Raw genomic sequence first — 9399 nt, forward strand, 5'->3', positions numbered from 1 at the left:
TAGATGCTTCCTGAAGGCCATAAAGGCTCTTTCTCAACTTGCATACTAGGTGTTCCTTGCCTTTATCCTCAAAGCCCTTAGGTTGCTGCATATAAATCTCATCATGCAAGTCCCCATATAAGAAAGCCATCTTTATTTCCAACTAATAGAGGTCCAGATCTAGTTGTGCAACCAAAGACAATACCAAGCGTAGGATAGCCATCTTCATTACATGAGAGAAGACTTCATCGGAGTCAACAACATTCTCATGCTTAAAACCCTTAGCAACAAATCTTGCCTTATAGGCTTGCTTGGGGTATCTAGGGATACTCTTCAACTTGTACGTCCACTTGCATGGCAAAGCACACTTTCTACTAGGCGCACAGGAACCAAGTCCCACGTGTGATTTTTCTGTAGTGAGTCATACTCTGACTGTGTGGCTCTCTCCCAAGGTGACTATCACCTCTATGCATGACCTCATTTTAAGTAAAAGGCTCATCAATATCTGTCACCATAATATAATCCCTAGAGGGCACAAATCACTTAGGCTGACATCTATCTCTAGTAGACCATCACAAAACAAGATGTGGGGCCTATACATCCTATCTAACATTGTGGTCTTGGGCCACTGGAGCATCAGTTGTTGTCGATTGTCTAGCTATTTGTACCAAACATGAAGCTCCTTTTGAAATATCACCCTACATACCTCAACAACGTACTCCGGCTACTTATGCATTTTCTCCTCAGAAAATAACATCATGGCTATGGATGACCTTCCGAGCTTGTGGATGCTATAACCAAGAAAGATACATTTCACAAACTTAGGATCTATCTTATTACACTTATCCTTGGGAACATGGTAGAAAGCCTCACAACCAAATACACATTAATGAGCATATGATGGAGGGTTTCCAGACCATACCTTCTCTACAACTTGATAGTCAAGACCAATGTATTGGGATTGATTAATCAAATGTACAATAGTAGTAACTGTCTCAGCCCAAAAGTGTTGTAGTAAGCCTTCTTGGCTAATCATACTATAAACTCTCTTCTGGATTGTCTTCTTCATATGCTTAGCCATACCATTCTAAGGTGGGTGTATAGGGCGGTTAACTGACACTTAATATCCCTCCCATCACAAAATTTCTCAAAGGCTTTAGATGCATACTCACCTCCATTGTCAAATCATAGGCATTTACTTAGACTAGTTCTCAACAAGAGCAAGCCAATGCTAGAATCTCGAGGAGAGGGGGGAGTGACCTTATAGAACATGTAATGTACCACGTGAGTTCAAAAGAAAGGGTATTTTTATTATGTTGACTTATAGTTTTCCAAAAACCCCACCTCATCTAAATTCACATTAGGGGTTTTTTAATTAAAATTTTTCAAAAGCACACTTTTGAGGGTTGGAGGGAAGGGGGGCCCTAGGGGGCTACGAAGGGGGGTGTGGGGTTGGGGAGGGGAAGGGATGGGTGGGGGGAGGAGAGTCAATACATAGGCTTCCCCCCCCTCTCTCTCTCTCTCTCTCTCTCTCTCTCCTCTTCAGCTATAACATACCATTCCTAGGTAGTTTCCATGCCTTGCTCTTGCCTTGCATCTCTCCAAGTGATTAACTAGTTTAATAGGATAGGGAGTTGATGAATTACCACACCAAAATCCTTGCATGCTTGGAAAAAAACTCACTCGTGTCCACATATATACTTACTTACCTATACCTTTATAGCATTGCTTGATTAAAACATCAGATCATGAATCACATTCTTGTGTAACATTATTGGAGTATTAGAAAAGCAGTGCTAGATTACACAAACCAAATGCACATGAACCTTTTAGTCATGTTTGAAAGGTTATTGAATAATTCTTGATGGTTTTAGTTGACCTGAATGCTTTTTCTTGAGATTTTGTGAAGCCTCTGTCTCTGTTCTGTTTTTGTTCTATATGCCTCTGTAAGTATTCTGTGGGGTAAATGTGTAGCTTGGGGAAGTTTTCTAATCTTGGAAAGAGATGAATACAAGCTCAAAATAGCTCAAAGAAGCAGAAGAAGTAGCTGCTAAAGACTCAAGTGAAGACGGAAGTGATAGTGACATTGTAAAGCTACGAAAGGACACTATAGTGGCTCTAGTGACTCTTCATACCAAACATACCTCTTGGGAGGGGTATCCACGACCAAAGAGAGATTATAGATGATTATTCTTCATTATTTCAATGTATTATTGAGAGAGAGCATATGTCAGAGAGAGAGAATGAGAGATAGCTAATTTTTCATGAAAAATAATATATCTATGAGTGAGAGATCATGAGATAGACTATGAAGCTATTGAAGATGAATATTATGTGATGATTTCCATTCAAAATGGAGCATTCCTTTGTGCTATCTTGTTCTTTTAATGAATAATATGAAGAATGTGTTGAAAATTTTTTGTGATAAATTCGTGAGAGAACTGTTATATGAAGCTACGTGAAGATTTGAGAAGGTTGGTGTTGTTTATCTTCTTGTGGTTGATTAAATTATGAAGAACATGGTTGTTGATGATACAATATAGATTTTATTACATTAGATTCCCTATTTTGTTGGTGTCTCTTTTGGGACTCCATGTTTTTGGTGTGTAGTTGGGGAAAATTGCCATCAATAAGCATCAACAAAGGATGAAAATGGAAGAAGTGGCATTGTTGAAGAGGAATAAAAGCAATGAAAGATTGGAGAATCCGTGTAAACTATTGAAGAATTAGAGATCTTCATTGCCAAAGCCACTTTCTACAAGAAGTGCATCCCTCATTGATAGAATCATATCACTATCTTGATGTGGGCTTTATGTGACAGAATGATTCCACTGTCCTCTAAAGCTATAGAAGGTTTTATCACAATAGCCAATTGTTTCCCACAAAACTAAAAAGAGAAGCAGAAATAGAGAGAATGACCATCCATGCGAGATTTAGTCTTCATTGAAGAATTTCCAGATATCATCAAGTGGGAGATTGTGAAGAAGCTTCAGGAGTCACCGTTAGTTGAAGTTCATAAGAACAAGAAGAAAAAGAGTTGGATTCTGTTGGTGGATGATCAATAGCAAGATACGTGGGATGCTTGGTAGTGCACTAACACCTTCTATTTGTCCAATTAGCAATCCATTGGAAGCTAGTAGATAGAGTGTTCTTCACAACCTATGCTATTGAAACTCTTCGAAGTTGGTATTATTAAGACAATGGCACTATGGTGATCCTCAAAAGAATGAGTTTTGATACCTTCAAAACTGAATATCTTCCCCTTTATAGCAGAATGAAAGTTGAATTTAGAGACGTTGAAAAGAAGAAAGCAGAAGAAATGTTGGCAAGAGAGTCCTCGAGAGATTGAAGCCTTTTTGATTCTATTCTACTAAGTATAGACAAACTGGGTGGAGTAAACTCCTTGATGAATGACGCCCTTGCAACACTCTTTACAGAAGTCCCCATGGTGACTCAAAGGTCCCCTTCCTAGTTAGATCCATCCTGGAAATACTGATGACAGGTTAATGAATGTAGTTCCATTGCCCATATTTAAGGGAGAGTACAATGAAGACCGTGATCTTCATGTAGCTGAGTTCATGGCAATGTGTGTAGCCAACAATGTCAGAATCCTTGAGCATTGGTTAGAGATATTTTCCACCACTTTTAAAGGCACGATGTTTTAGTGATATGAGAGACAAGAAACAAGAACTTTTGGCATATGGGACGACTTGAAGTTGACATTCCTCACTAAATTTAGGTGTGAAGGTTTTAAAGAGCGGATGCGAGAGGAGTTTATGAACTTAATTAGTCCTCTAGTGAACGGTTGGAAGCATATGTCTCTAGAATGGAGTCCATACTGAAGAGCTGGACCAACCATCACTTGGATTAAGGCACCCAAAAAGGAGTTTTTCTTAGAGGCCTATAACCAAAAGTTCGTGAGTTTGTGGAATTGAGAAGACCAGTCAACCTGCAAGCTACAGTGGAAGGTACAAGATTGTAGGATAAAGTTAAAGCAAGTCTATCAATGACCTCAGGAGGAAGAGGAGTCTTACCTCCTCCCATGCCAAGAATGGTATACCCACCAAATGCAATCCTAGGGATTGTTCCCTACCCCTACCCTTAGATGCAAAGAGTGTTGCAGTATAGTGCACCGAATCCATAGTGGCCCACAGATGGTAGTACCTCAAATGATTGTTCAACCACAACAATAGTAGCTTTAAATAGTTTCCCCAATGGTGACTCAACAACAACAATGGAACCCTACCAACTTGAACCAACAACCACACCAGCCTTGACAAGAGCGCTAAATTAAAATCGGAACAGAGGACCCTGTAGATCAACTCAACCAGTCTATGTAGTGATTACGAAGGCTTTGTAAAACCGTACTACGAGCACTCCTCTAGAAGGAGAAAATTTGAAGGACTGCTTATCCAAGTTAGTTGCAAGCTTCAAGAAGGAGTTGATGGATGTGATTATAGAGCAACTATAGACGTTGAAGGTGAATACTACTAATATATTTGGTTCTGCACAAGAGGTGGAAGAGATGTGATGCAATCTAATACATGGTGCAGAAAGTGCCATTGAGTAGGACATTTAGCCATTGAATGTTCATAAAAAAAAACTATCCTCGGAGCCTTCTATTCGTACTGTTTAAGGAAGAACCATATAGAGGACATTTTCTCTTTAAAGGAGATGCATGAAAGAAGGAAGAAAGATGAAAAAGAAAGATTAAACTTGTTGGAATCCAAGATGACCACCCAAGATATTAGACCAAAGCCTAGAGAGTTTGGTCCTAATTTTGGTCCAAGGAGGTTTCCCTCTCTCAGAGTTACAGAGGATGATAGTCTCTAGCAATGGATGGAGATCAAAGGTGGAGCGTTACAGATGCGGAGAAAAGGGACACATCTCACCAAACTGACCAAACCCTAGAAGGTCCATGGACTACAAATGCTTATGCAGTGGATGCAAAGGAGAAGGCCACACTGCAAAAGACTATCCCAGTATGGATCTTATGAAAGTTACCACTAATACCCAATAGAAGACCCAAGAACCTGCTTCCAATTTGGTGGAATTGGAAGTTGCCACAATAACATGTGCCAAGAAAAGAGAACCCACTGTTCCAAAAGAGAACGTTCCCTCTGCCAAAACGGTGAAGTTCAATCTTCCCAAGGAGAAACATAACAATATAGAACAAAATGGTACAATACAGAGCTGTCTAGTAGTACAGAAGGATATAAAGATAGTTACAGAGATAGGACCATATGTCCAAGAGATAGAGGACACATAAGTACCCCTAGTGATAGAAAAAGTGCAACTGCTGCCATGGCTAGAAGAAAGTGGAAAGATAAAAGTGGGGGTTGTCCCATTCCCTAGCCGATTGGAGAAGCTCCTGGATCCTATTAAAGAATATGACTTGGTCAAAGACCTAGACACCTTCAAACCAAACCTAACATTCTGATAGTTGCTGATGTAGTCTCCCACTTGTTGTCGAAAGAAATTCAAAAGCATATCGACAAGAAGATGTGGCCTAAGGATTGCTCCTATCACTATCCCGAAGTCAAATAAGGCCCTAGAACCTGTGAAGGAAGTAGATATGGCTATCTTGTTAGAATATTAGGATGTACTCATATGAACATGTACTTAGAGAATATCTAGGAAGACAATATCTAGATATTTAGGGGAACTAGATAAGATGGATGTAGAACATGTGGATGATGCTTCACTAAGAGAACCTACTATATCCACACCTTCTTTGTATATATATGTGTACTCACACCTATTGGCACTAAATTGATTGCTTATTACACATTCTCTATTTAATAAATTCAGAGACCAGTATTCCTGCATCACTTAATGGGGTGATCAGAGCATTGTGACGGGGATATCTAGTACAGGCAGTACAAGTTATGAAGGGGAAAAGAAGTGTTTGCCAAGTGTAAGAGTGTACACAAGAACCAAGGAGTTACACATAAATGAAGATGGATTGAGTTTTAAGAAGAGGAAGTGCATTAGCATTGTGTATATGTATTTATGTGTGCATCCAGGGATGCCGAGGAATGCTTACTTGTGTGTAATGAGCATTGCATTCATTTGGGGTCATCCATTCCTCTACAAGTCAAGGTTTAAGGTTTTTTTTTAAAGACGAGAGACATAATTCTCTGGAAATGAGGAGAGAAGTGATTTTCTCTTTCTAAGGTCTAAAATGACACAAGCTTTTGTGTGGAATTCAATCTTAAGGTTGAGGCCCAAAGCAATCTAATGAACTCTTCTTATCTATGAATCAAGGTGGTTGTATGGACCACAAGTTAAAAGTATAGTTTAAAAAGCTATTTTTTGGAAAATCTATTTTAAAAATATTTTGCAATAGAAAAACGATATCTAAAAACGGGCCACGTGGGTTATCGAAAACAGTGAGATCTATAACTTTTTTGTTTGATGTTTTTTCATCTAAACAATACACAAAGAGATATCTTGAAATTAGTGATGTAGAGTGGAACAACCACATCTTGCATGAAGATCAACTCAACTCTCTCTCTAAGAAGAGAAGATCTTGAAAGCCTATAAAAGAGGAGGCTCTCCTTGGGTGTAAGGAGGGGTTAAGGAAGCATCACTTTGCATGTATCCAAGAGGAGAAGAGAAGGTGCAAGTGCTGCGGAAGCCCTGTTGAAATCAAGTGCTGCGGAAGCTCTGTTGAAATCAAGTTCCAAGAGGAGAAGAGAAGGTGCAAGTGTTGCAGCTCTGTTGAAATCAAGTTCCAAGAGGAGAAGAGAAGGTGCAAGTGCTACGGAAGCTCTATTGAAATCAAGTTCCAAGAGAGGAAGAGAAGGTGCAAGTGCTGCGGAAGCTCTGCTGAAATCAAGCTCCAAGAGGAGAGCCCTACACATATTTTGTAGGAGAGAAGGAGACTCAAGAAGGATTAAAAGGTGTCAACTTCCAAGTTGTGCAAGTGTTAGCCGGTTGTATACCGTGCAAGGAACCGTGATCTTGTTTCCAAGATCTACAAGTAAGAACTGGCTTATGTGTAAGAGAGGAGCTTGATCCTTGTCAATAATATAACTCCACAAGGGGGGGGACTAGCCCATCTTCGAGTCCCTAGTGTGTTGTCAATCTCTCTCTCTCTCTACATCTTTCTTTTCTCTCATATGTTCTCTCTCTGTGCTAGTGTAATATTTACCATATATCTTTTGAATATATAAGAAAGTCGAGAGTGTATCTCAGATTCTATAACACCTATTCCAATGCAGAAGTCTGTAAGCAAGTGTGCAATTTCCCTTGTGTGGTTCATTCTCCATCTTATTGTCTCATTGTCTCTATCTCTTTCTCTCACCATCACTTTCACTACATGGTATCAGAGCGCACCAAGATCCTGAGGGCCTAGGTTAGTAGCTTCTGGCTCTTGTCTACTCAATTAATCCTTAGATTTATTTCTTGCATGCAATCCAAATCAATTGCTTTGTGTGTTGATTAGTAGGATTTGAATCCATGTCAAGGTAAACTAACCTTATCCACATGCACCTTATCCTCATTATCTTGAACTTATTTTATCATGTCCACCACCTCCTTCTTATCTATTCTTATCATCTTCACCTACTCTTATCTTCTTCATTATTACCTCTCCTTAAGAGAGAGAGATATTTGTCTTCTTTCTCATTATTCTCATCCTTATCTCATCTTATCTCTTCTCTCCACCTACCTACCCCTTTGGTTCTTTGCTATATTAAGGTCTAAGCCCCTTCTCTCTCACCCTCATTTGTGGGGCCCACCCATCCATTACCCATTAAAGCAATCTCCCACACATGATCCATTTAATACTCACCCAACCTTATCCTCAAAGAATATTTTTCCTAGCCACACATATTTTCTATCCTTTCTCAAACCAACCTCACCCTCTTTGCCTTTAAACATTGAGATATCCATGCCATATATACTTCACTCATTTCTAATCTAGCTGAAGCCTTTACATTACCTCCCATTTTCCTCCACTTTTATTGATCCTTATCCATAAAACTTATCTCTAATTTTATCCTCACTTACATAGACTACCTTATTACTTTGTGTCAACACACATATGCCTCACATAGTTTCCCAGCTCCTTGCCCTTGCCACATGTTTACTCTCACCTCTCTTGTTAAACTTTGAATGTTTTCCCTTATCTAAAGTCTTTGTCACAAGATATTCCTATCACATCATGCAACACATATGTTCCATCCTTGTATCCTCATTAAGTCAAGTATTCACTCTCTCCTATCAACTAGAGAAATACATATAAAATTCTTTGATGGACAACCCCAATCCTCTACTAGATGAAGGCTCCTCATACCCACATCTCTCTATTGACTCTTCCATTTTGTGCTCTCATTCTCTCTCTCTCTCTTTCTCTCATCGTCATTTTCACTACATGGATAAAGTACAAAGAAATACTTGTGCACATTTACACAAACTACTTTGTATGGATAAAAGAGCACACTGACACTAAGGATGCTATTATTGAAGATGTGATACTCAACTCTTAGAGTCATCTCTCAAAGACAATATGCTTGAAACTTCTCATCAATCACTTGCTATTTTACACTTTGGTATTCATCAACAACCTTCCCAAAGATCATGTCACAAGCACCTTATCAATCTCTATCTGACTATGGCATCTAGTCTCATTGGGATCATATTTCCATCTACAAACATGCTCTCACCATTATTTTACTCCACAACTATCAAGCTCCAATTGAAATACATAATCTATCTACACGATGAGCCCAAAGTCTATCATGAAGCAAACTATTGTGATCAGCTCTTCATCAAGGTATCCATCAACCAAAGCCCAAAGATCTTCATCATCAACATACATCCCTTAAATCACTGTAAGCAAAGATTGATGTATATCTTTTGTAACAACAAGAACAAGGTCTCATGCTATAGTCATAATTGTAATCTTACTTCTCTTGTAGCCAAAATGATTGGCAGAAAGTCTTTGTATTGTAAAAGAAAGAAGGGAGGAAGAATGTTAGAAGATATTGTTAACCTTTTCTAGAGAGGGGAAATGTTGGAATATTAGGATGTACTCATATGAACATGTACTTAGAGAATATCTAGGAAGACAATATCTAGATATTTAGGGAAACTAGATAAGATGGATCTAGAACATGTGGATGATGCTTCACTAAGAGAACCTACTATATCCACACCTTCTTTGTATATATATGTGTAGTCACACCTATTCCAATGCAGAAGTGTGTAAGCAAGTGTGCAATGCAAGTGTGTGGTTCATTCTCCATCTCATTGTCTCATTGTCTCTCTCTCTTTCTCTCACCATCACTTTCACTACATATCTAACACCTTTCTAGATCTCGATACTTTAGAGATTGGTGTGTGGATTGAAGGCTACTTTATTACATACACATTGATTGATGGAGGTTCGTTAGTGAACGTAATGACAGATGT

Source organism: Lygodium microphyllum, chromosome 6 (assembly GCF_053477565.2).
Source record: "Lygodium microphyllum isolate KBCC chromosome 6, Lygodium_microphyllum_v1.1.10, whole genome shotgun sequence".
Classification (NCBI taxonomy): Eukaryota; Viridiplantae; Streptophyta; class Polypodiopsida; order Schizaeales; family Lygodiaceae; genus Lygodium; species Lygodium microphyllum.